The following is a 27,916-nucleotide window of genomic DNA, read 5'->3' as shown; positions in this document are numbered from 1 at the left end:
ACTGCATGATTGGCTCTAAAAGAGATTGTACCGTTTGTGGTGAGCTTTAAGGTGCCCATACACTGCACGATTCTCGTACGAGAATCGTGCAGTGTATGGAAGGCGTGCGACCGTTTCTACTGTACGGTCGCACGTCTTCCGTCGACCCAGCATGCTAGAAAACCCGCCGGGAATCGTACGATTCTCGGCGAGTTAGTGGCCTGCTGGTTCGACAACTGCCGAACGGGCCGGTGTGCGCACGCGCACACTGCCCGTTTGCAGTCATTGTAAGCCCGCCCCTCATTGCAGTCATCGCAAGCTTGCGATGATCGAGAGTACGATCTGCCTGTCCAAGATGGGCAGATCGTACGTTTTTTTAATCACTTTACAACCATCGCAAGACTAAGGTCTTGCGATGGTTGTACAGTGTATGGCCACCTTTAGACTGTGATGGAAAGATTGGACTCTTCTTACAGCAGATAAAGCTGATCAGTGGCAGGGCTCGCTTCCCACGATCCCTTGCAAGGTGTAAATCCCGGCTACGCCTCTTAGCTGTGTGCTTTGCCAACAACGCTGTCCTTTTAAGTCCCACCCCTGGTACATCAAACTGAAGCTCCTCCCATATCTTGCAAACTTTTTTTCGACAAGTGTGACAATTAGCAATGGTCCTTTTTAAAGCAATTGCCGTTTAAAGGAAATCTGCTAATGATAAGAAGCGATCGATCACCTGGAAACGTTACAATCGATTGTTCACTCTTGATCTTTTCAATAGAAGAAATGTAATCATCCCGTGTGTGGTCAGCCTGGATACCATTAATCATTCCTGGCTGGCTCCGGGCTGCGTGGTGATCGGTTGACCGTTTCGGCGGCTGTTGGTGGTGGATACTTGTGGATAAATGGCACTTTAATTGGCGGCGTCTCGTTGGGAATACATTGGAGCGTCTTATGTGACCTACATTCTCTCTCCGCTGTCACACTTTACTAACTCGTCTGTCTGCCAACAAGTCATTTTATTTTACTCCAAATTCCTCAGCCGAGGCGGCTCTCTCTGGCGTGCCATTCCTGGCTCTGGCCAGCAGATGGCACTCTGTGTCTGATCATTACTCTGAGTGTTTGTAGAGCTGCAGTGATGACTTTCAGTGGCCCAGAGTGATTGCAAGCTTCTGGGAACACTCAGCTTCCTCATCAACCATCACAATCTGATATAATTCCTTCTAGCTTTGGCCAATTGGATATAAGTCATCAGTGTTGTAGTCCGCTCATTGTGTCCAGCTTCGTAAAAGTTTGTATAATGGTCAGTAACCTCCCACCTTCCTGATGTATGTCGGCTTGTCCCATTTGTGCCCCCTCTTCTCCCTGCTGGTGTATGTTGGTTTATACCCCTTCCTCAATGCTGTCATTCTCCCCCCCCCGCGCTGATGTATGATGGTTTATCCCACGTCATTGTCCCCCCTGCGCTGATGTATCCCAAGTCATCCACACTGTCCCTGCTCCACCATTGTCCCACAAACAACCCCACTTCACTGGTGTATGTCAACTTAGATTCCTCTTTAGTCATCTCTTAAAAACGAAATAAGATGTGCGTCGTTGCTTAGGGGAACCGCTCTTCATCCCTCGCTGTGACCCCTCAGTACGGGGGAGTTGGTGTCGGCTCTTCATCCCTCGCTGTGACAGTCCAGTACGAGGATTTGGTGTCAGCTCTTCATCCCTCGCTGTGACGGTCCAGTACGGGGAGTTGTCAGCTCTTCATCCCTCGCTGTGACGGTCCAGTACGGGGAGTTGTCAGCTCTTCATCCCTCGCTGTGACCCCTCAGTACGGGGGAGTTGGTGTCAGCTCTTCATCCCTCGTTGTGACGGTCCAGTACGGGGAGTTGGTGTCAGCTCTTCATCCCTCGCTGTGACAGTCCAGTACGAGGAGTTGGTGTCAGCTCTTCATCCCTCGCTGTGACGGTCCAGTACGGGGAGTTGGTGTCAGCTCTTCATCCCTCGCTGTGACGGTCCAGTACGGGGAGTTGGTGTCAGCTCTTCATCCCTCGCTGTGACGGTCCAGTACAGGGGAGTTGGTGTCAGCTCTTCATCCCTCGCTGTGACGGTCCAGTACGGGGAGTTGGTGTCAGCTCTTCATCCCTCGCTGTGATGGTCCAGTACAGGGAGTTGTGAGCTCTTTATCCCTCGCTGTGACGGTCCAGTACAGGGATTTGTGTCGGCTCTTCATCCCTCGCTGTGACGGTCCAGTACGGGGGGGAGGAGTCGCAGCTAATTTTCACTTTGGAATTGAACACTGCGGCTTCCTCTTGTAGGTCATCAGACCGTCTGACTGAGAACGCCATGTCTGACTTAGAATGAACAGCAAAAAGTTTTCCTGGCACACTCACCAGCCAGAATGCAAAAAAAACTGTCTCACCACTAAGGTTAAAAGAGGTTTAGATACACGTCTTCTGCAGAAAATGTGAAAGCCACACGGCAGCGCCAAGGCACCTCTTATAGTGCTGTCCTAGCTCTAAACTATGAGAGTCTTCATCTTGGAGCACATGGGGCAGAAGATAAAATTGGGTGCAGGTTTGTCAGGAGGAAGCCCGACCCCCCCCTTAAAGGCACAGGGACGCACAAGGGACCCCGCACATCCCAACGGCAGCTGAGACCCCCCCCACATGCGTCACTGCACCAAATCAGTCAAGCAAAACAAATGGCAAACGCACTCATCAATTCATCACCAGCTTTACAGCAAGGTGCACATGGAAGGGCATAATACAATACAACAGCAAAAAGTTTTGTGGCACACTCACCAGCCAGCATGCAAAAATAAACCTGCACCCAATTTAATCCTCTGCCCCATGTGCTCCAAGATGGAGCACATGGGGCAGAGGATTAAATAGATAGTTAGGACCGCACTATAATAGGTGCCTTGGCGCGGCTGTGCTGCTTTCACATTTTCTGCAGAAGACGTGTATCCAAACCTCTGTTATTATCCTTAGCGGTAGACAAGTTTTTTTGCATGCTGGCTGGTGAGTGTGCTGGGAAACTTTTTGCTGTTGTTCTGTATGAGGCCCTTCCATGTGCACCTTGCTGTAATGCTGGTGACGAACTGATGAGTGCGTCTGCCATTTGTTTTGCTTGACTTAGAATGAAGTCTGATTCTGGGGGTCGGGGCCACAACCTGCTTTGCCTCCATTTGTTCCCCACGTTATCTGCTAAGTAACAAGACACTGCTCTGTGGTGCAAGAGATGTTAGAGATTGCCGTGATGTTATCAGAGACTGATGGAAACTAGTAGCATGATCTAGGTGACTGTGAGACATTCAGGATATTTTACTGGGGACTGGGAGGGGCTATCTATAGACTGCTGCCATGTTATGAGAGAATGTAAGAAGCTGCTGCCATATTAGTGGGGACTGTAAGAGACTGCCATATTAGTGGGGACTGTAAGAGACTGCCATATTAGTGGGGACTGTAAGAGACTGCCATATTAGTGGGGACTGTAAGAGACTGCCATATTACTGGGGACTGGCAGGGCCCCCAGCGGTGCTCGGTGAGAGGACCTGCAGTGTGATCTTATTCTGCTCCTTGCTTCCCATCACGAGCAGTCTGTCCTCCGGATTCTCTGATCACTGTGGAGCACACGGCCTCCTTCCAGCCTCAGTGACATCCTAAGATCTGCATCCGGGACCCTAAAACTTGGTCTATGGGGCGGTATTGGCTTGCATAGGTACCTGTATCTGTCTTTATATCATCCCAGCACTGAGAGAGGGAGGGGCCGCCCTAGCAGCCAATCGGGTTCAGTTGCTTTGCACACAGCTGTTGGTCTGTTTGTGAACATACTGACAGTAGGAGACAGCAGAGAGCTGACCCACCACTGTGCTACTGCTTCTTCCTCATAGTCTAGTCACAGGCTGGGGCGGACCCTGGACCAGGCTGTGCTATAGGTAGTCAGCAGGGTGGCCCGGGGGCCTGGCTGTGCTATGTGACACGGGGTGTCTGGATCACAAGGCTGCCTGACCAGAATTAAATGGTCTTTAGCACTGATAGAAATGTAAATCTCTATGTAGCTGTTGGGCCGGAGTTGTGCTTTACACGTTACACCGTTCGGATCGCTCTCTCTCTCTCTCTCTCTCTCTCTCTCTCCTCCTCTCACTTCCGCTCTCTTTAAATAACTCCTGATTATCCGCTAGAGCTTTTTCTTCACAGTTCTTGATTGTTGTGTTCATTTCATACGGTGCCGCCATGGCAACCAATTCACCGCGGAGTGCCAAAGTTTACACGTCTCTCTCTCCGGTAAGAGGAGAGCCGAGCTGGCAGTGTGTCGGCATTCCTCCGCCGGGTCCCAGCTCCCCGATATCTCATCAACAGATCTTTAAGGTGACCTCACGGGAGCTCGCCTGGGATTGCGCCCGCATGCCGCTGGTGACATTATATTTAAATCTGTCGCCTTCCCCTCTTTACCAAATGACGAGAGAGCCACCAACCTCCGATAACGGGCTGCGGCCACATGGACAATGGTCACGTCTGGAAGTAGTACCACTCTGTGATTCGCGGCCTGTGGTGCCGTCTGATTGGTCCCCCAAACACGTGGCCTGTCCACACATGTGCCCCATGAGTTCTAATACTGGTACAGATGCCAACTTATTGCTCCAGTGTTGGTGGGACGCTTAAATGAAGAACGTGATTGGCTGTTCAGGAAGACGCTTTCTGCTCCACCGTTGTGAACGTAAACCTTCAGACTCAACAGAATCAAAATGTCGCCATCGCTGTGAGATCCTCGTACTCCCTCACAGCCGGTCATAAGGAGAAGAGCAAAACATAATGGAGCCGGTGCCACCCCAGTGGAGCCGGTGCCACCCCAGTGGAGCCGGTGCCACCCCAGTGGAGCCGGTGCCACCCCAGTGGAGCCGGTGCCACCTCAATGGAACTGGTTCCACCGCAGTGGAGCCAATGCCACCACACTGGAGCCGGTTCCACCACAATGCAGCCAGTGTCACCGCAGTCGGCCCCACCGTAATGGAGCTGCTCCCATGTTCCTTAGCTCTCAGAAGTCTACCTCGGACCACCCAGTCCAAGTACATGCAAAGAAATCCAAAGAGAAGGCTGACGAGCCTCACTTCAGTACTAACAGATGCACGGTGTAGACTGGTATTAAGATGAGGCGCCTCGATGCTTTTCACACACAAAGTTCTTGGACCACCGGGACCTTCCAGATGACTACATTGTGTGGGAAACGTGTCGAGCCTCCTTATCTCGACACCCATCTACACTGTGCATCTGTTTGCACTAATAAAGTGAGCAACATGGGCCTTAATCTTTAAATAACGGAAAAGAGTTCAGAGGAAGCTTTATAGACCCGGAGGTTCTGATCTTGTCATGTGACGGAGCTGGAGGCACGTGGGACTGATATCCTGATGATGACAGAGGTGACCACTGTGTACACAAATCCAGATATCGATCCCACGGTGATGATTAGGAGAACAGATCTGTGGTGATTGGTCGGTTTATTGGCCCCTTCCTGTTCATCCTCATGGTTCTTTTTAGTTTCCTGCTGATAAGAAATTAAAGGAGAAGACCCCCTATGATAAAGTTCTTTAGGGCGAAATGCGTCAGTGGAGCCTGTTTCCATTGCGATGGAACGCTAGAGCTTCATTGACAGACAACGTTGGTGAGGCCCTTCCTTTCCAGCTATGGTGCACTACTAGGAGAAGAGCGCTCCCTATTGGGCCTAAGCACCCACGGCTGGTATGGCTGCAGGTAGAGCCTTGTCTAGTCATGGAAACGCTCCCCCCTAATAAAACCATGTGACCGTTTCCGGGACGTTAATTGCGGTTGTTGAGCACTTTGTTGCTAACTGCAACAACTGCCCTATTCACATGCTGGGATTTGGGTTTTGGAACTCTGAGTGAGACAACGCAAAGCAGCCAATCAGCATTCACTAGGCTTTGGTTGCTATGAGTTACCGCACGGTGCTGATTGAGCTCTCAGGTGATGTGAAGACGGAAGTTGTCTTCTCTGTGAGGGATCCTTTCATTGCTGGCTCTCCAGACCCCCGGTGATGGTGTTACGCCTGGCTAGGTGTTGGTACCCCGGGATGGGTGGCAGCCTTTGTCCCCGTCCGCCGGATCTCGGTGTTAACAAGCTGACGGCTGGGACACAAAGTGTGTTCGGCAGACAGATGATGGTTGTGAGTTCCAGTCACATGCTGAGCTGTTGATGGTGGCACTGAGCATGCTCAGATCGGAGCCTCCTTCCCGGAGATCGGAGCGCTCGCACAGATCCTCCGTCATTCAGCCGAGGCACAGCAGAGCGTGGCAGGTCAGCGCTGACATGTCCCCGTGCCTCGCGCCTCTCTCCCTCCGCCAGGTAGGTGAGCGTCTCCCTCGTGTATACACGCTGCTTGTGTCACCTGTACGATGCAACCTCGGCATGAAGATTAACCCTTTGTGTTTCCCAAGCTCCCAGCGCTCCTGCCGACACGGCTGCCCGCGCTCTCCATCTGTAGATGCACCGAGAGAATTGCGATGAGTTTATCTGTGAATAGCGGCGAGGCCTGCGCAGTGCTGCGAGCGACTCCTGCTCCTCTCTCCTCCCTGCACAGAACAGCACAGTGCACCTCAGCAGCTGATAGATTCTTGTCCATCTCATGGTCCCGGTTCTGACAATCCAGTTCTGTTGTCTGATATGTGGTCTGTTTGTCTGTGGAGACCTATCGCTGCTCTGGCTTTGTTCACAGAGATGGTGGACCATGGGATAGTTCTGGTCCTGGTGATCCAGTACAGAGATGCCATGTAATATGCAAACTGTGTATAGAATTATCTTTTGCTGCTGATTTCCCTGTAATAGATTTCAGGATGGTCCTCGCTCTGATCCATCAGGATGGTCCTCGCTCTGATCCATCAGGATGCTTCTGCACTGAGGTGCTGACTGCCCGGTGAACACGGCTGTTATAATGTCAGTGTGATTGGTGCTGGACGCTCTCTCAGCTGTATTGTTACTCCGACTTTGAGAACTCTGAAGATCTGTCAGTACAGTGCGGTAACCATGACACATGTATGGATAGAACAGTTCAGGTAGAATTGCTGTGATAGCACAGAAGTGTCTGGCTCATCTGTATCCATCTACCTATATCTTTTATATAGAAGCTCCATCCTCCATGGAGGTCCCTGGCCTCCTGCCGGTAGGTTTATTGATGGAGTTGGCTGAGTTGCCGGTAGTTGGGCGAGCGTTCCTCCTACATATCTCTCTCCCATATGGCAGCCCGTTATCACCGAACTCCACTCTAAATGTACAACCTGTTCTATTTATATTCCATTCAGCTCGCTCCGCGGTTCTGTCCTCTCCAGGGAAATCCACATTGTGGCCATCCAGCATGTCCCCAGTGTGAACTTTCTGATCAGGTGTGAAAGGGGTCATTATATGGCAGGCACTGCTGGGTGTAAGAAACATACTGGCAGGAAGTAGGGTGTGCAGAGAAGGAAAGAGTCCTCCACACTGTTAGATTTTGCTCCCCACCTTACATCAGCACAGGGGTCTCTATGGGCACAAAATTGGGGGTATTTTGGTGGACCGGCATCCCTCCCATCTCAGTACAGGGGAAGCTTTGATGTCAAAGGTGGAGTGATAAGATTAGAGCAGATTGGGAGGTGTCAGGAGGACATCAGGGCAGAGAAGACCCTGGAGGGTGAGGACAATCTGGGGCTTTTCAGGTTATTTCACTTCCTGTGATCCGGGTGGTTTATCCTTCTGACACATCACCGGGGACACCCCAAGACTTCTGCCTCGTGTGCACAATTTTTCAGCGTATCCGCAGTGATCCGCCATATTGGTTCAGCGTGCGGTAGTTTGCCGCGTTCTGCAGAGATTGTAGGATGTACAGAGGCCCCATATGTCCTCGGTTGGATCTCCCACACACCCAGCCTGACAGCAGATGCTGTTTATCTCTTCATGCTGGATTTGTGCTTCGGGTACCATTAACCCTCTCGACGCCGAGCCTCGTCCATCACAAGAGATGGCACAGAGGAGCGGAAAGAGTCTCTTGGCTGTGACAGCCAATAACCTTCCTGATCTGTCTGGAAAGAAAAGATCTGATTGGCTCTCTAGGAGGCACCATTATTACCCTTTCCTCCTTTTATAATAATCAACATGGTTCATCCTGGCTGTACGCAGAGCAAATAGGAAGTAACCCAGAGCAACCAATTGCATCTCATCTTCTGTCATAACAATGGGAGGTGATTGGTTGGTGTGGGCGAGCGCAACTTGAGCAAAATTTTAGGCAAGGCACACCAATAAACCAAGATCACGTTACTTCTACTGAAAGTTCACACTCACGATGGAGTTCACTAACTGCAGAATTAAAAATTGCATTATGTGCGATGTCTAGATGGAACAATGACCTCACTGAAGCAGTGTCCTATCGGAGAGGGGCTTTACTGCCTGTTGTAAACCCACATTTTTGGAGACAGACTTTTTCCAAACTAAAACTTGACTTGACCAATAGATTTTTTTGGCCTCCCTACGCTCTTTATTATTCAACAATGTGTTTTGTTGGCTGTGGTCCTGTAGGGAAGGTCTGGTGCTCTTGTCTTGTCAGAGGGCTAACTGCTAACTCTGGTCCATGTATGCCAAAAATAATGGGGACTCTATAAGATTTCCCCCGTCCTGCCTTACCCCCCATAATCCCACCCTTAGCCCTCCTGGTTTATACCCATAATTCCCTGTTCTTTCCCCCCAAGGGCCCTCCTGGCTTCTTCCTACAGTTCTGTCCTCTCCCAGAGTCCTCCTGCCTTATCCCCATAGATCCTCCCCTGAAGCACTCCTCCTTGTTTTTCTACTCTTGGAGCCCTCCTGCGGTATTACCGTAGTTCCTGCTCCAGAAGCACTCCTGCCTTATTATAATCAATTCTGACCCCCCTCCAGGATCCTCCTGTCTTCCCAGTTTGTACTTTAGAAGCTTCCAATTCATGGTGGAGAAGGTTGGTCGGTGCAGTCATTTCACTGCTGGTGATGGAGTATGGGGGGTCCTCCCCTAGTCCCTCCACAGTCATCCTGTCATAGCTGTGTTATTGGTGTAGTGGACCTGCACAGAAGTGAGCTCTACCTGGAACTTCAGCACTAGACCTGCAGTATCCGCCCCTGGTGTGGATATGAATTTGAAACAATTATAAAGCAATTACTGTTCTCTTTCCTCTGAGTGAGCACAGCATGGAGTCTGAACCTGCAACCATCCAATGAATGTGTGGAAATGGCTGGAGAAGTTGTCGTCAGCCTCCATTGCATCACCTATGAGAACCGACTTCTTCTAAGATCAATATGGATTCTTCCAGTACAGAGTGACAGTCGCTGGGACAGTGGCACATGACTATAACCTTGTATACAGACATACAGCCGACAACACTGCGCACCTACCACACATAAATAAATAAAGGTTACATGTGCTGGTGGGAATGATGGTGGAGCTCGGATTGTGTTCAGGTAGAGTCATCGAGTCTTCACAAGCAAACTCAACTTGATTCCATATTCATTATTCCGCCACATCTTCCGCGGTGGCCTGTTGACCTTGGTACGTCTTCCGTTTCTTTTTTTGTGCTCGGCAACTGTGAGAAATAATTTTTCCGGGGCGTTTTAATTAGTTTATTACACTAAACAGGAATATGGCTGCAGGACACCCAGCGGCGGAGTGACGGCTGAAGCTAATTCCAGTGGACTGTGTGGTTTATCCGGTCATGTGTGCAGAGGTGACCTACATACTTCTATTTGCTCTGTAATTGGTAAAGATGATTTATTCATGGTATTCCTCCAGCAAGAAGCCGATCGTCCATGTCTTGTGGAGCGATTGTGCCGCCATGCTGTTTACTGTGACTGGTCCCCCTTTCCCCACATGCCTGTAGAGTACTGCACATCGGCTGTGGGTACCACCATCCTTTTCCTGTGTGCCGGATTTTATACCTGATGCCCTGCTGTAGGGTGGGCGCTAGGCACTGACCGCACCAATGTTCAGGAGTCTGTGCATGCTGGCAGCGGGCGACAACACTTCCCACCTGACTGACTTGAATCCACCTGTTCTTATGCATACAGGAGGAGCAGTGCATGCTGGGAATTACATCCCCAGTATTATCTTTGCTAAAGCAGAATGTTTGCCTTCTCAATAGCCAAATGTGGTGGTTCAGTGGTCAGGAACACCTCATCAATGAATTCAGTTTCATTGTGTCAGCTGTATGGTGACTTAGCGGTCTGGGACACTTTATATGTTCTTTGTATTTTCTTGTGTTTGGTTTTCTTTGCTGGAGTTTGACATATATGGTGGCTCAGTGGTCAGGAACTCATCACCTATGATATGACATGTTGGTGACTGGTGTTGGTGTTGGCAATGTAGAGCTGCAGCTAACGATTATTTTCAAAATCGATTAGTTAGCCGATTATTAAGTTCGATTAATCGGTTAATCGGATAAAAAAATTAAATAACATAAATTTTTTTTAAATGGCTCCAGTGATGGGACTTCTAGTTTGTATTGAGATTGTAGTCCATCACAGGAGCAAGCTTGGAGCAGTGGAAGTAAAAAAGAAAAAAGTGTGGGTAACAATATAGTGAAATAAAAAAAATTATACAGCAATGAATGCAGAATGGCACTGGCTAAAGAGAACTCCAAAACCCAGCAATAGTACATAACACAGCACAATACCACCAGCTATAGAGGAGTACAACAAATCCCAGCAACAGTACATTATAGCCGGCAGTATTCTGCATTGCGCTGTATAATGTACTATTGCTGGGTTTTGTAGTCCTCTATAGCTGATGGTATTCGGCATTGCACCACTTTATAATGTATTATTGCTGGGATTTGTTGTACTCCTCTATAGCTGGTGGTATTCTGCATTGCGCTGTATAATGTATTATTCCTTGATTTGTAGTCCTCTATACAACGCAATACAGAATACCACCAGCTATAGAGGAGAACAGCAAATCCCAGGAATACATTATACATACAGTGTATAATGTATTCCTGGGATTTGTATTCCTATGTATAATATACAGCACAATGTACCATCAGCTATAGAGGAATACAAATACCAGCAATACATTATACCATTATTACCATGTGGGGGAAAGTGCAGGCTTACCTGAGCCGTCTTTCAGCAACTTGTTTCTGAGATCAGGCCTGTCTATCGGTGGCTGTCATCCGCCCACACCTGCTCCTCCTTACTTCTTCTATCCGCGGCCCTGTGCCGATCGTGGATTTGGGCGGGCAGTGAGCGTGATGCAGGGAGGAGGTGCGGAGCGCAGATGCGGGCGGGCCTGGCAGCGGCAAACGTGAGGTGGGGAGGAGGTGTGTGGAGCCGTGAACAGGGCCAACCAATCAGAAGCCGATTAATCGATGATTGAAAAAGTTGACAACTTTTTCAATAATCGATTATAATCGATTATGTCGATTAGTTGTTGCAGCCCTATGGCAATGCTTTATCTGTGATTTGTAGTTTGATGCGCTGCATGAAGTGTTGGTCATATGGTGGCTCAGTGGTTCATTTTCTGATCTGCATTCTGCTCCCAGCAGCAATCTTGATACCCCCTTTCGCCTTTCCCAAGGTGATGATGCCCATTATGGACACAGATCATGTAATACACATGGCAGGATGTTTCAGTGGTTATCTGCCGGCAGTGAGATGAGGTCTTTCTCCATTTTCACCTCATATGATGAATGTTTCGTAACAGAGAGGGAGAGAGGAGGGACATTTACATAAATATATTGACTTTATACTATCGTAGTGTCATTCATCCAGCGATAAACCTGGACAGTGAGAGCGGCAGATCTTGCCAACAATGCGGTCACCAGGTCAGAGGGCTGAAAACAGGGTCAGCAAATGCCGCCTCCAGTCTCCGACCAGCCGGAGTATTTCTGTGTCGGGGTCTCTTCTGAGGACTCCGAGGGGAATAATCAATAGGCGGTATAGCTCACAGCTATTTTTATTGAGTGATGTCTGTCCAGGAACAGAACACATAAACTCTGCTGGGTTAGATTGTAAGCTCTTTTCCACATTACTACCCAAAATGAGCTTTATGGGATGATACCTTCTCTGTTATTGACATCACGTGTTGGCAGTTAGGCGTTGAATAGAAATGACGCTCACGTCACTAATTTTATTCTTTGACAGCAGCCAATCCCAAGTCATAAGAAGCGTCAGTGGTGGTTATCAGCCAAATATTTTACAGCGTGCTGACAAGTTTTTGGCTGGTGACTGGTTGCTGCTTATTCTTCAGAGAAGAGCCACAGACCCTTCCACTGCACACTTGTCGTCTGAGAATTAGCAGCTATTCTGGTTAAAATGTTCTTCTAGAACCCTCAATTCACGGTGTGAGATCTGATCTGTGATTGGTTGTAGCATTGCTGTATGGTGGAGGCTTCTGCTGATATGGTCTGTGCATATTAGAGATGTATAGAGAGGTTCCCCCAGCCATGCAGGTGATAACTCCTAAACCCCCCCAACTCCCTACCGCCATCCTTTCCACACCTTCGGACAGGTAGAGTAGGAGATGCCACTCAGAGCTGTCGCCCCCATATTAAAGAGGACCTGTACTGTTCAAATTGTGTGCTAAAAAGGCAAACGGAGGACAAAGAACAAGTCACCAGTATTGCCTGTTTTTCCCACTTTACTGACCTACGATGTCTTGTTCTATTTCTAAGTGTAGGGGACCATCTTGGTAGAGGAGCAGAATTTTGCTTCCTCATATCCCCCTCCCCCCGGGTGACTGGTAATCTAAGGACTGGTGGGGTAATGATAGAGGTGAAGGAAGAACAGATCCACAGAATGGTTGATTTAGAAGCAGGGAGATCTTTGCATTGCAGGTCCTCGGATACAACTTCTCCAGCAAGGACAACGGGGAGCAACACAGCAGTGACATTGCCAAATCTCAATCCAAATCTGGTGAGACTAGGAGTCAGAGGCAGCTGCACCTTAGATGATCTCGCACTGCAGATATACAGAATGAATCAGAAGCAGGGAGATCCTTGCACTACAGGTCCTCAGGTACAGCTTCCTCTCCAGCAAAGAGAACATTGAACAGCACAGTAGTGGCATCTCTAAATCTCACTCCAGATCTCATGGGACCAGCAGTCAGAGGAAGCAGTGCCTTAGGTGATCTCACACTGCAGACAAACAGCGCTGAGGCGGGGTAAGTGCACTGATATTTTTTCTAGGAGGAATTCAGGACAAAAGCTAAATCTATTCGGGTGCTTCTCAGACACTGCTCCTATTTCTAGATGTCTCCTATAACGTAGAGTTCAGGTCCGCTTTAAATTCTCTTCAGGGAGTTTCCACCTGATCTGGATGTCTTGGGTTGACTGGGGCCCCTCGATATCTATTGCAGTGAATGGTGTGCTGGACCATCAGAGTCGCATATGTTGGTTGAATAAGGCCTAATGGCTATCAAGTTTCACGTCTCTCAGACTTCATCAGTTTTTAATCCAGAGGGGGGCAGAAAAAAAAAGAGCCTCACATACCGCCCCCTGCGGACAACTCCGTACAGTGGCCTTCACATAGATTGCAAGCTTAATAAATCCTTTAGCTGTTTACTTCTTTAACCTTAGAAAGAGTTACTTGTGTTCTTAATAAAATGATCTGCAACAAACCAGCACTGCATGAAAAATCGATCTATGTAATTGTAATGTATCGTACCCAAAATCTGTATATAGAGGGTACTGTGTATATAGAAATATGAGCTATATACAAAGAGTATACACCCGATTTAATATATATGTTTTATATATAGTATTTCTGTATATACACAGTGCTCTATATACACACCCCTATATAATGTTATCAGCTCTGTGGCAGAGGTCTCTGTAGATTGGAGGGGAGATTCCCTGTGACGTCTCCTCTGTGTCATATTACCCCCCTCCCTCCTATTCCCCAGCACACAGAGAGCTGCCTGAAGAGGGATCAGACCGTGCATGAACCAGTGAGTATCCAAAGTACTCTTCCCTGTATGTGTCTGTATAGTGAGTGGACCAGTGAGTATTCTAAGTACTCTTCCCTGTATGTGTCTGTAGAGTGATTGAACCAGTGAGTATTCTAAGTACTCTTCCCTGTATGTGTCTGTGAGTATCCGAAGTACTCTTCCCTGTATGTGTCTGTGGAGTGATTGGACCAGTGAGTATTCTAAGTACTCTTCCCTGTATGTGTCTGTAGAGTGAGTGGACCAGTGAGTATTCTAAGTACTCTTCCCTGTATGTGTCTGTGGAGTGATTGGACCAGTGAGTATCCTAAGTACTCTTCCCTGTATGTGTCTGTGGAGTGATTGGACCAGTGAGTATTCTAAGTACTCTTCCCTGTATGTGTCTGTGGAGTGATTTGGACCAGTGAGTATCCTAAGTACTCTTCCCTGTATGTATCTGTGGAGTGAGTGGACGAGTGAGAATTTTCACTACTGTTCCCTGTATGTGTCTGGAGCAGTCTTTCTCAAACATCCTACCCCAGAGGGGTCTCTGCTAAAACTATAGACTCTATAGTGGTGGTCAGACTTCTACCCTTACAGACAGCTAAAAACAGATCAAAATGCCACTGGCCCCAGACCTATGTAGGCACCATCAAATGGCAGGTCAATCAGCCACGGCTCAAGGAACTCTTGGCAACCTCTGGAGGTTCCATGGAACGTTGGTTGAGAATGGCTGGTCTGGAGACTAAGAACGGCTGGTCTGGAGACTAAGAACGGCTGGTCTGGAGACTAAGAACGGCTGGTCTGGAGACTAAGAACGGCTGGTCTGGAGACTAAGAACGGCTGGTCTGGAGACTAAGAATGGCTGGTCTGGAGACTAAGAACGGCTGGTCTGGAGACTAAGAACGGCTGGTCTGGAGACTAAGAATGGCTGGTCTGGAGACTAAGAATGGCTGGTCTGGAGACTAAGAACGGCTGGTCTGGAGACTAAGAATGGCTGGTCTGGAGACTAAGAATGGCTGGTCTGGAGACTAAGAATGGCTGGTCTGGAGACTAAGAATGGCTGGTCTGGAGACTAAGAATGGCTGGTCTGGAGACTAAGAATGGCTGGTCTGGAGACTAAGAATGGCTGGTCTGGAGACTAAGAATGGCTGGTCTGGAGACTAAGAATGGCTGGTCTGGAGACTAAGAATGGCTGGTCTGGAGACTAAGAATGGCTGGTCTGGAGACTAAGAATGCCTGGTCTGGAGACTAAGAATGCCTGGTCTGGAGACTAAGAATGCCTGGTCTGGAGACTAAGAATACCTGGTCTGGAGAGTGAGTGAATCAGTGAGTATTTTCACTGTTCTTCCTTGTATGTGTCTGGAGAGTGATTGGATTAGCGGGTATTCTCCACTGCTGCCAGACTCGCCATGTATTCTTAACCCTTTACCCAAGCCAATTCGTGTCTCCTGATTGGCCGGCACCTCCCCGGGAGAGGTGAGATGATTTCAGGAACGTGCAGCAAGTTCAGCAGGTTTTGGTCTGCTTCTGATCTCCCTGCCCCGATCTGGGTGGCTGAACCCTCAACAGATGAATTCTTCTGGGATTGACATGGTGGGCAGTCTGCATCCATCTACACCCTGATGGGGGTTGTTTTACGAGGGTTTAGTGAGTGCTTTCTGCTCTTATGACATTACGCTGCAATCTGAGCCTGAGTGAATGTATTGGTAATCCTGGGATGGATGTATAGATGATCTGGGGAGGTTGTAATAATGATCTGGGATGGATGTATTGGTAATCCTGGGGAGGTTGTATTGATGACCTGGGGAGGTTGTATTGATGATCCTGGGTGGTTGTATTGATAATCTGGGATGGATGTATTGATGATCTTGGTTTATTATTGTATTAATAATCTTGAGTGGGTGTATTGATGATCCTGGGTTGTTGTATTGGTGATCCTGGGTTGTTGTATTGATAATACTAAGTGGGTGTATTGGTGATCTAGCGTGGATGTATTGACCAGTCCCCTAGTATTCTAAAAGAGGTGGAACCAGAGACAGACAGCTGTGCCACCCTGTGACGTAGATGTACTTCAATATATACTCTTGAGTTTTGTGTTGATCCAGGGCGATGGTAAAATGGTTGTATACAGTGTGTGCTTGTGAGGCTGCGGACCTCTCCAGTGCATTGTAGGAGAATAAAAGGGAGACATCTGGAATCCTGAGTGGTCCTCTTACTGATAGGTGTACGGCGTTCACTCCGTGTCTGGTTTGCGTGTGATGTGGTTGACGTGCGGTCTTGTGATGGAGCACACGCTCTCTTCTATCACATGTTGTGGTCATGAAAGGTGATGCGATAATGGAGCCGTCTGTTCTGTATCCCCTATGGGATGGGGGGAGGGCGGGGGGCGACATTACCAAAGTGCTGGGTGAATGGGGTTGCATTATTGTCATGGATTTGTGATTTATGCTATGAAGTTCAGCTATGAAACAGTTACATAACGTCAGACGTTGCCTCTGTGTGTGTGTGTGTGTGTGTGTGTGTGTGTGTGTCTGTCTTAAATCTCAAATCTCATTTCTGCAATGACAATAATGCCGGAAGGTGTTTATGGTCCATGTAGAGTATAGATGTTGATCTTCTGTGTTTGGCATTGGTATACCTGACATTGTAATAAGGCTGAGCCCATCTCTCTGGAAGTGGATCTTCTCCTTGCTCGGGAGAGTTTTTGTTGTTCGGTACTTTGTGCTGCATCGTTATTATCCCTCATCTCGCACTGCTATGGCACAATATGGCCGTCATGTTGGGTCCTCTGCTCAGGGTGTGTGTGGTGTACAGATGGCTCATATTGATTCTTATTGGAATTTGATCTCATAAGTAGTGTAATGTCTGTCCTTCGGGGAATCGGCTTTCCATCTGCCACAGCCTGGCGGTTTTTATGTGTAGAGCTAGACCGGTAAGGACCAATAAGTATAGAATTCAGGAGTCATTCAGGACCATCTAGGAGTGGCCGTTCACAACACCAGAAAAAGCCAATAGAGTAGGGCTGCAACAACTAATCGACATAATCGATTATTAAAAAAGTTTGTCAGCTTTTTCAATCCTCGCTTTAATTGGCTTCCGATTGGTTGGCCTTGTTCACGGCTCCACACACGCTGCGCGCCACACCTCCTCCCCACATCACACTCACCGCTGCCAGATCTGCCCGCCCGCCCGCATCCCTGCTCCACACGCCACACCTCCTCACGCACATCAAGTAAACTGAAAAGACGAAGCGCACAGCTCATCTTTATTGCACGTCCCCGCAATCCACATTCGGTGCATGGATGATTATCTTTCGGAGTGATAGGCTCAAAAGCTGTGTAACCAGCACACGACGGTCTTCCAAAGAAGTTCAAACTTTATTCCACATGCATCTATACAAAGCACAACGGCTGACGCATTTCTGCCTTACGTGGTTTTAGTCATAGGTATGACTAAGGCCGTGTAAGGCAGAAACGCTTCAGCGGTTGTGCTTTGTATAGAATAAAGTTTGCATTTCTTTGGAAGATCGTGTGCTTGTTCCACAGTTCATGTGGCACATCAGTCTGGTCTTGCTGAATGGTGGAAATTGTGTTTTATTTGAATTTATATGGTGATATGTGTGACCACTGTGCAGCTCTTGTCATGTGATCTCTGAGCACCAATCCGGTGAAAGTTTGGTGGAATCATGTCATTGTAAGGTTATATTTTGGGTGTTGGGTTGGTGAACAGGACGATGGTCCTGTCCGTTCTGTGTGCGCGTTGTGCTGAGTATAGGACGCACTGTTGATGTGATTTTTGGATTTTGTTTGTCCCCGGCTCTCCGGAAGATCCAAAGGCTTGTTGTCAGTAGAGCGGTTTCGTTGGCTCCTGACGATGAGAAGAATGCTGAACACGTAACGAGCTTGTCTGATGTACGCAGTGCGCCTCTCAGGCCTCTCGCCATTGAACAATCATCGCCTATGATTGTCCCAATTTCCTGTGTATGAAAATATTTAGACAAACGTGTAAATGACTCACGGCTCTTCTGGAATATTCAGCTTGGATGGCAGAGTTCCTCTCGGCTCCTGACTCGAAAATGTTGTGCGCAGTAGATGAGCAATCTCCGCCATAAACGCTAAATATTATGTGTGGCTGTCATTCGCGGTGACACATTTACGTAGAATTCAGACTAGTTTATAAGCCGTTGTCTGCTGTGATAGGACAATTTCAGATACCATAAGAACTGCCTCCCTGTGTGTTTGTGTATTTGGTAGAATAGCTTACAATTAAAATCATGTTTTAACTCGCTATAACCCCCAAGACCTTCTCGTGGCATCGGGGCTTCTGTGTATATTCAGGACTAGCGTGAAGGGCCTGGTGCGAACCAAGTCCATGCAGATTAGTGACCTATCCCCCTCTCGGCCCAGTCAGCCACATTCCCCCCCCCTAGCCGTGTGGCAGGGAATTCACTGACCGCAGCTGATTGGGCCAGAAGTGGGTGCGTCATTCACAGTTTTGCGTGGGCCTGTGTGACCTCTGTTCTCACTATGCCCACATCCCTATCTAGGACCGAACCAGCCAGTACAGACTGTGTGATCTGAACCAAATTCAGCCATGGTGATCAGCTTAGCAGATGAAGGTACCAGAGCTCCACTGGTTAGTACACTGATGTTTGCTGTCATTTTTTAGTGTGTGGCCAATGTTGTTGTCATGCGTTACAGCTCAAAGTTTGCACCAACGTTTGGGATTGGAGATCCCTGGACTCCATCTTGTCTCTTCACCACAGTAGACACTCCACCAGTCACCGATAGAGGTTCAATCCAACATAGACAACCCCCTGATAGCCAAAAGAACAGCTAGTGTAAACGCCAAACCAACCACTCAACTCCTCCTGCTCTCTAGATCCCTCATCACCTCCTCCCATGCTCACCTGCAGGACATCTCCAGAGTCTCTCCTATCCTCTGGAAATCCCTACCCCAACCTGTCCATCTATCTTCTACTCTGTCTGCCTTTAGGTGATCCCTGAAATCTCATCTCTTCAGGGAAGCCTATTCCAACTCTAGAGAACAGCTGTAGGTCTACGCCTTCAATCAGCTCAACCCTCACAATTATTACTTTGTGTCACTCGCCCACTACTTTTAGATTGTAAGCTCTTTGGATCATGACCCTCCTAACCCTCTTGTATTGAATTGTTGTGTAACTGTACTGTCTCCCTTCAATTTGTAAAGTGCTGCGCAAAAATCCTGAATAATACTGGGGGCACCTTGTGTGACCCCAGTCCTGCTAGTGGGATGTACGATGTTGGAAGGGATTTGATTTGGGCTATTTCTAATTAATGAAGGAGGAAACAATGTTTCTTGTTTCTCAGGTAGGTAGGCACAGAGAGCACTGTGCACACATCTTCCTGCAATGTTCAGGCCCCTTATGCACGGGCGTCCAATTGGGTCCGTGCATCAGTTTTTCATGTGGCCTTGATTGTATGTCCAATGTAAGTCTATGGGCATCCAGTTACCCCTAGGTCTAGACAAACAAACGGATCAGAGTTCCATTTCGCCGGACCTGATCATGCCGGATGGGGGCTAATCCGATGTTTCCCCATAGACCAACATGGGGCCTGGTCATTTCAGTTTTCTCCTCATACTTGCGATGTTACATCGGTGACATTCGATCCGCGCCGATCAGGAGGGAATCCGTGCACGCATCCCCTCCTGACCAGCCCATGTGAAAGGGGCCTTCGAGAATCAACCAGTATAGTAGGAGCCATGCGTCTTCCATTGACTGAATGGACAATTACACGCAACGCATCATATTCTGCGCTTATTACAAAGCGGAAGTGACTTTATGACAATACCTTTTTGTTATAATTATAGTTGCAGAAATGGGGTGCAGGATTGGGGATGCAGACACCCTGAAGCAAGCCAGGAACTCAGGGGGGTGTTTGGGTGCCTGCATGTTTCATCAGGGAGAAGAATTTGAGGGCGTAAAATGGAGCTTTGTAGAATATAGCAGAGATCAGACCATAGTCTGGAACTTCTCCCCAAACCTCTGTATAAGCATTCAGACATTGGCCAGTGTTCCTGGTCCGCTTGTCTAGCACTTCATTTCTCCTTCTATAAATATAACGAGTTTTCCAGATGACGGCGTTACAGATCACATTCCGTATAGAGACCGCGCCGGCCCGTCTGATATTCACATTAGTACCTGGAGTGGGAAGCAGCTAATAGACCGGTCCTCTTACTGTGGACGGTTCTGCTGTAATTACCAGTCCTCCTAACAATAGCCAGGTCCTCCTTTAGTACATTGGGGTGATTATAATGTATAATGTGCGTCTTCTTATGTTACCAGTCAGACGCTGGGTGGATTGCACAGATGATGGAGTGTACAGATGTATGTGGAGGAGACCGTTGTACGTTCTATGAGCAGCACTCTGCTGTGTAGTATGGATGGAAGAAGGTCATCAGCCGGTCATCTCAGTCATCATACTTCTAAGCTGGTGGCCCCCGGGGCCACATACGGCCCTCTAGAGCCACTATTGTGTATGTATACGGCTCGGTGTCTTTGCTTCTGTACTGCGGGTGACATTTGGGGTTCCTATGTGGAACCCGGTTCTGCACCTGATATGAGGTCCCAGATGAACTGCAGGGAGATTAGTAGCTACAGTTACAAATTCTCTGCCCATCAGTAGAATTGGATGTACTGTCATTTCCTCCTTCAGAGAAGTCAGGGGCCACATCTGAGGGTCCTACATTTGCTTTGGTGGCCTGTTGATCTTGGAATCAAATGACATTTGTAATAGGTGTCAGTTGGCTGGAGACCAGAACCCGATCCAAGGAATCCATTTCCTGGTACGAGTGCTTTACAGCCGTTCAGATGTCTTCCAGCATGTAGGTAAATGTCCACATAGCTGCAGCTTTCCCTGTGTGTGTTATCTGCCAGGAGGTCAGGAACAGGATTTTCGTGGGTTGGTTACAGCAAATTGGATGCAAAGAGCAATTTTCTCGCCCACCGGTCTGCCCTAAGGCTGGGTTCCCATCTGGTCATTTGAAATATGCGCGTATGACGCACTCGGGCCGCACTATTTACCGTGATTTGCGGTCAACGAAACGCGCATCGAACGCGCGTTTACGAGAGCTATCCGGCTGTATCCTAATGGATACGCACGCAAATACGCCCCAAAGAAGCTCCTGTAATTGTTTGGGCGTAGGGCGCTTCGACACGCTGAAATACGCCCAGGTGGGAACCATGCACATAGAAATAGTGGGATTTCACTTGCTGAGCGATTTTCAGCGATTCGATCAGCGCTGAAAAACGCCCAGGTGGGAACCCAGGCTTACAGAGTTCCTATTCTGGTCCGTGTTCTATTTCCAGCATTCAGCAAACCACTACTTATACATGTGGGAGCTGTACGGGCTAAAGGATTTGTTTCTGTCCAAGTCCTGAGATTTACACAGCTTTGCAACATAGCACAGCCAGCCCAGTGACATGACATTTCTCTGCTACGGGTAACACTTACAGGTCTTGTCCATGCCCCATCCTGTGACTGGACAGTGAAAAGAGAAGCAGCAGACTGATGAGCTCATCTCTCTGTCACCCTGCTGTCTCTTCCTATCCGCATGCTTGCTGCTTTGCAGAACTCCTGATGAGCTAATTGTGCAGCTTCTCCCATCCCTAATCTGGGCTCTGCTGTACAGGAGTTGGTAAGGGGCTGATACCGAGTCAGATTCAGAGACTTACACTGCTTGTATTATAAAATGCATATTTATGAATACAGAGTTTATAAATATTCAGTTCACAAATCTGACTTGGGTGTGGGATTCTTTTTCCGGACCCTTCGGGAAGTGAGCAAAGAATTGCCCGGGACGGATGCCGCATCGGCTCTCCCAATGCAGTAAAACATTGGTCTGATTAGGACAGGGGTAGCCAAACTCCGGCCCTCCCGCTGTGGTGGAACTACAAATCCCATGAGGCATTGCAAGCTTCTCACAGCCACAGACATGACTCCCGGAGAGTATGCATCATGGGATTTGTAGTTTCACCACAGCTGGAGGGCTGCAGTTTGGCTACCCCTGGATTTGGGGAAGCAGGTCAGGAGGTGCTGATGCAGATCTTTCATCTGGAGATCTGTGTGTTTGTGGCCAGCCAGGAGATGGGATGCTGGGTGTAGACATAACAGCTGACAGTCTTCCTCCGTATCTCATCACCGGGAGGCCCGCTGGTCCCTTCCACATACCTGAAATTTCTCCTTTTGTGCTGCTTCACTTGAAATCTATACATTGCATGGAAGAAGTTTGCGGAATTATCTGTTATGCAGAGATAAAGATCTCTTTAGAAATTCTTCAGCGAGGACTCTGAAAGGTCCCACGTTCTCATGATGGAGCAGTAAATAGCGCAGAGATGGGTCAGGGCGCGGGATAAGTGGCGCTTTGTTCTCCAGGAATTGCAGCAATGAATTTATTGGCGGCTCGGGCTCAATGAGGCCCTTGTGCCCGTCAGTCCCTTCATTGTCCCGGTACACAGAACTCTTCTGATGTGAAGTCACTCCGCAGATGAATATTTTCCTTCTTTCCCTCCGTTCTTCCGCCTGTCTGTTATGAGGTGCGGAATGTGCAGTCCGGCTGGTTCCAGGCATCATCCAGAGTGTGCGTCCATTATTAACCATAGGCACCAATGGCCGTTACCGGCCGCCGTCCTGAGAGTCCCACAAATGGCTCACTTCTTTCTGTGCCACCACATTCCTGGTGTAGAGTCTCTGCGCTTTATCATATGTGTCACAGTGTTGTCACCTCCCCTAGCATGTATAGGCCTCTTTCAAACCGGGCTCACATGGGGCGTACACGTACATGTGGTGTGCACGCCTGTAAACGGCCGATCCCGGGAGGGACACACGATCACACGCTGCACCTGTCCCTCCTGGGATTAGCCGTTTACGTGTGTGCACACCACATGAACGCGTACGCCCCGTGTAAATGAGGCCTTAGAATTACATTTGGGATATTATATGGCAGGGGTGGGCATTCTCAGCACTCCGGCTGTGTGAAACTACAAATCCCATGGGTCTTTGTAAGACTCTGACTGCCACAGGCATGACTTCCAGAGGTAGCCTACGCCTGTTATAAGGTATCTGGTAACATCACAATCCCTATGCTAGAAGCCTTAGTCCAAGGGTTCTTAACTTTTTTTTTAAATCAATTACGGACCCCCAATAGAATCCCCAATATACAATATACTCATACCCCCTTCTTCAAATGTCAAAATCATTGACTTTAGGTGGCAGTTTTTCTTCACAAAGTAACAAACTTGGTCTGACACACACCCCTTTCTCTGATTAGACACGCCTTCCTTCCTCTGCAATACAAGTCTGTGTAAGGACACTTGTGATGAGGGGTGTGGCTGTTACTCAGCTCTGCCACCACAGAGCACCGGGGGAAGGGAGAGGCAGGGACTGACTGTAGCACTGACAGCAGGATAGGGAACCATTTCATGTCATTTTGTCAACAAGATCACTTTATAATCTCTTTTTCTTTTAGTGAAAATGCTGCTTCTTACCTTCCCCCAGTGCTCTGTGTTGGCAGAGCTGAGTAACAGCCACACCCCTTATCACAGCCACACCCCTAACACAAGTGTCCTTACACAGACTTGTATTGCAAAGGAAGGCGTGTCTAATCAGAGAAAGGGGTGTGTGTCAGACCAAGTTTGTTACCGAGTGCTGATTACTGAGTTCACTGGGTCCAACTCTGGTGCTTATTGGCCTGAACAGTCATATTAGGACTCCAGGAAATGGAAAGTGAAGGAGGATGCTAGATCAATGTCTGTCTGACTGCATATCTATTTAATATACAGGACACTCTCCATTATCCGTCATTCAAGCAACCAGAACTCTCAAGCAACCAGAAAAAAAATTGATATCATATGTCCTTAATTATTTTTTTGCCAGTTGCTTCATAGACACGTGCACGCTAAAAAATTTTGTTAGCAACTTAATTTATTTAGGTGCTAACGAAATTCTCTGTTTACATCTTGCTGCAGCCGACGGCTAGTTTCCTTAGCTGGCAGGTGAATGTAATCAATGTGCAGTGGGCGTGCGCAATAGCCAGCCTGCAATTTAAAATGGCCAATAGCAGAATCTAGCCAGCAGATGAATTGGGCGGAGTTAGGGGGAGTTACTATTAACTCTCAAGCAACCAGAAGCTACAGTTATCCGGCATCTACCAATCCCCCATGGGTGCCGAATAACTGGGAGTTTACTGTAATGTTATTCTAAGCTGAAGACATATATGTGGTTGTTGGGGTTGCCTTTCTATGCATGGCCATGACCCATCACACCCATGGCGGATCTGTCACAGCAGCTCCTAATGCTTGTATTATTAGATATGGGGTACAGAGGAGATGACCAGGAAAGACATTTTCTTGTCCATTTGGTGGTATAGATGGCGCCATAATTCGGAGGTTGGTAATCATGCAGTAGGGTGGATTGGCCGCCAATTTCCATCGCCATACATCCGCCAGAAGTTTCTTCTCATTATGAAGCCTTTATTAATATTAAGTTCACATCTCCTGCCCTGCCAGACACGTTTACTGTAAAACTTTGAGTGCTCTCAGCATTATGTAAAAGTTGATTTTGAAGAGGAAGAAATAAGTGTTTATTAAGGAGCCTCAGACGGCACCGGACCGGGGAAGTACATTAATTCCAATTAAAGTCGGTGCATGGCGGCGAAGAGACCTTTATGGTGTGTAATTGCAGTGGAACGGTCCTTCACCGTGATAATTAGCCTTCGTTCCATCATTTTACTTCTCATTTACATGGCTTGATTAGAAACCTCATTGATAAATGAGCAGCTTGTGCTCTTCGGCTGTCAGCGGTCGGTGAAGTGTGCGCAAGTGGCGTGTACAGTGCCGCCATGGATTTATGTTTTCTTATATATTTATAGCTCCGTCCACGATACCTCTCCTTTATGTAATGCATCAACTTTATCCAAAGTGGCAGCAAACTTCGGTTGCCCGGAGCAATACTATCTCTTCTTTTACAATAGCTGCAATCTGGTCGGCTGTGTGTCCTAGTACTGCTTATACTTCTGCAGAAGAAAATGAACCCCAGAAATGGACTCTAGGGATGTCCCAATACTGGTATTGGGCCGATACTGAAGGCCGATACCGCCCCTTTAAATGTTTAATCTGGATCGGCTGCCTGATGTCCCGCGCTTGCGGGCACCTGGAAGTAGCTGTCTTTGACAGTGCCTCTCTGGTCCCACATCTTCTCCGGCTCCTTCCTGGTGCAGGCACAGCACTGGACAGCCCCCAGAACCAGTGTTCTGTTGTCTGCACCCTTTCAGCTCACCACCCACCCTTTCAGGCTATCGCCTTCCTGGGGAGACCCACGCAGGCAGCCCCGGAGAGACCCTGCCCTAAAATCATCAGTCTGTACTGTTTTAGAAAAAAGTCACATGTCCCTTTAAGAGAAAGTATCGGTAATTGGTATCGGCAAGTACCTGAGGAAAAGTACTTGTACTTTGGTCTTAAAAAAGTGGTATTGGGACATCCCTAGTCGCCTCCTGGTTCCACACTCACAAGATTTCGGCACCAATGATAAGGCACAACTTTTAGACTTGACATTTCATGACAGTGAAGCTTCCTCTGCTCAAGTAACACCAATCTGCCTTGTGTTCCAGATGTTAGGACAGGACAGCAGTTCAGAAGCTCTCATATCACCCGAGCATTGACCGTAGGGAGTGCTGAATGTTCAGTTTCCTCATGTTGTCCTGGCACATTTGATGGGACCTTCTGTTGTCCTGAGCCTCTCGGAATCTGCAGCTGGTGCCAATTTAACCAAAGTTAATAATGTGCATAAAGTCTGCCAGACCATAAACGTTGTACCAGCCCATCTCATTCCTGGTCTGCTCTGCGCCCATCCGAGGTCTGTCATTATATGTGTACATGGATATTATGTGTAACCGAGGATCCAGCGTCTGTGGAATATATTACTCCCCGGAGGTGGAAGAGACAAATGACATACTACGATGCCGAAAGAGCCAAGTGCCTTTCCCCATCCACCTCCAATCAGTTCTATCAGCCTGCACCGTGTCTCCTGTTTCAGTTTTTCCTGGTATTTCCAGTGCTTACTTGTAATGGAGGCGTTGTTGGTTTATCTGGTTTCTCTATGTCCATAGTGAGGGTCAGGATCTCCCTGAGGTGGTAGAACAACCTTAGAAGGCTATGGGAACTGCCACGGCTGACTTATTTATAAGGTGTAGAGGGGCCCGAGTTGATGGGCTTTTGTCCATTTTAAGCAGGTTTTGCTTTCCTATACAAGCCTATAGAAATGTAAAACCCACTTGTAGCAGGTCAAATGCAGGCCAGAAGGTTCAGGTCAAATGCAGGCCAGAAGGTTCAGGTCAAATGCAGGCCAGAAGGTGCAGGCCAAATGCGCCTTTCATGAATTCTAAAAGGTCTCAGAAGAGTCTCAAAATGATGTCATTGACACAGCCATGAAGCTGTCATAGTCATCCTCCCCTCATCACTTGGTGGGTTACATGCCCTCCTCACAATATTGTCTTGAATTGAATTGTAATTGTAATGTCTTCCTTATATTGTAAAGCGCTGCACAAACTGTTGGCGCTATAGAAATCCTGAATAATAATACATGGAACCATCATGCGCATGTTAGGACACCTGATTTATTCATGACATTCAATGTCCCATCAATAAACCGAGGATAAGACTAATGGCCCTAGTGAGTGCATTTACAAATCACATTGGCAATGGCAGCTCCATATTCCTGTTTTTACCAGGAACCCTACAAGGATATATTGGCCTCCCTGCATGGTGCTCTAAGTTTCCCAGTCTCCCTTTTGGTGACAGAAAATCCGAAACTAGAATCTGGTCTGTAAACGTAAGGACAGGCTCCACAATACAGATCGAAAGCAGTAATTGCAGAACTGTATACAGGAGTGCCAAGAGGAACCTTCATGCCTATGAATGTTCTTCATGTATACAAACCTAGATTTTATATCAGTCATGGATATAGTAGAAGGAACAGTGGGCCAGTGGGCACATCTACAAATAGTGCAGCTGGCCAGCAATAGGAGAAGCCAAGAGACATGACGTCCACCAGGGCAGAGGGGTGACAGCACCCTGGAGGATGGGAGGGGGATGCCCTGTTGGCACCCAGTATATTCATGACCCAGTAGTTTTTTCATTGGGATCTGTTGTAGTTTTTAGTGACACCAAGTAGCCAGTTTATTGGAAATGCCGCTCGGTACAGATGGTGACACTCTGTCCTTCCCCGAACTGATGCATGGCCTGTGGCTGCATAGCCGGTTCCTGGCATATCCGGCACACCTTAATTTGGTCACAGTTTACCATCACGGGGCCACCGGCGTCTCCCTCCTCCGCCTTCTAAGGGATGTGTGTAATGGTAACATCCATACCATCTGCGGTGAATGGTGCTCGGTGTGTGAGATAAATTCCTGCAGACAGATTGAGCTCATAATTCCTCTCTGAGATGGGATAACGAGTAGTTCAGTTTGGGGAAAAAGAGATTTAAGAATTATTATGAGCTTTGGAGATTTGTGTGAAGCTTGTAGACGTGAAATAGGATTTAACGACGTTCTAATAAGCGGTCGTAATTCTGCTGCAGCACTGAGCCCCCCTGGACATCGAGCGCCTGCTAGGGGGTGTGAATAATTCTTTGTGACCGTCCTGTCCGGGCTGATGTGAAAGTTGGTCAATTACAGAGTACACTGATGGCTTTATATAAATACTCCATCTTCTTTTTATCCGGAGAGAATTGTCTGATGGGAAGTGACGAGAGGGCGGAATTGAGGAACGTAGATCCAGAAGGTTGCCCACAGCCATCTGATCACTTGCCTTTTACCTCGGTTCTATTTGTGGTGCTCCCTTCTGAGGAGTAGCCATATTTGCTGTAAATTTGGGGTACAGAACACGACAGCCAAATACAACAAAAGTAGGCAAACTCTGACCCTCCAACTGTGGCAGAACCACCAATCCCATCATGTATTTGCCTCTGAGAGTCATGCCTGTGGCTGTCCA

General features: G+C 48.0%; 1 protein-coding gene across 5 annotated transcripts in view; it reads left to right on the top strand.

The window, feature by feature from the left end:
* Positions 1-27,916, top strand: part of PLEKHA5 (pleckstrin homology domain containing A5) — a 93,738-nt gene that overhangs the window by 17,424 nt on the left and 48,398 nt on the right. Inside the window, exon 1 of one of the 5 annotated variants that reach the window (XM_018562400.1) lies at positions 6,193-6,323. The exons of the other annotated variants lie outside the window; for them this stretch is intronic. The gene's annotated coding sequence lies outside the window, so the exon portion shown is untranslated. Of the gene's footprint in view, positions 1-6,192; positions 6,324-27,916 lie in introns of those variants that run through there. 5 annotated transcript variants of the gene reach the window in all.

Source organism: Nanorana parkeri, unplaced genomic scaffold, assembly GCF_000935625.1.
Source record: "Nanorana parkeri isolate BGI_ZX_2015 unplaced genomic scaffold, ASM93562v1 scaffold576, whole genome shotgun sequence".
Lineage (NCBI taxonomy): Eukaryota > Metazoa > Chordata > Amphibia > Anura > Dicroglossidae > Nanorana > Nanorana parkeri.
This window is presented reverse-complemented; position numbering and strand designations above follow the sequence as displayed.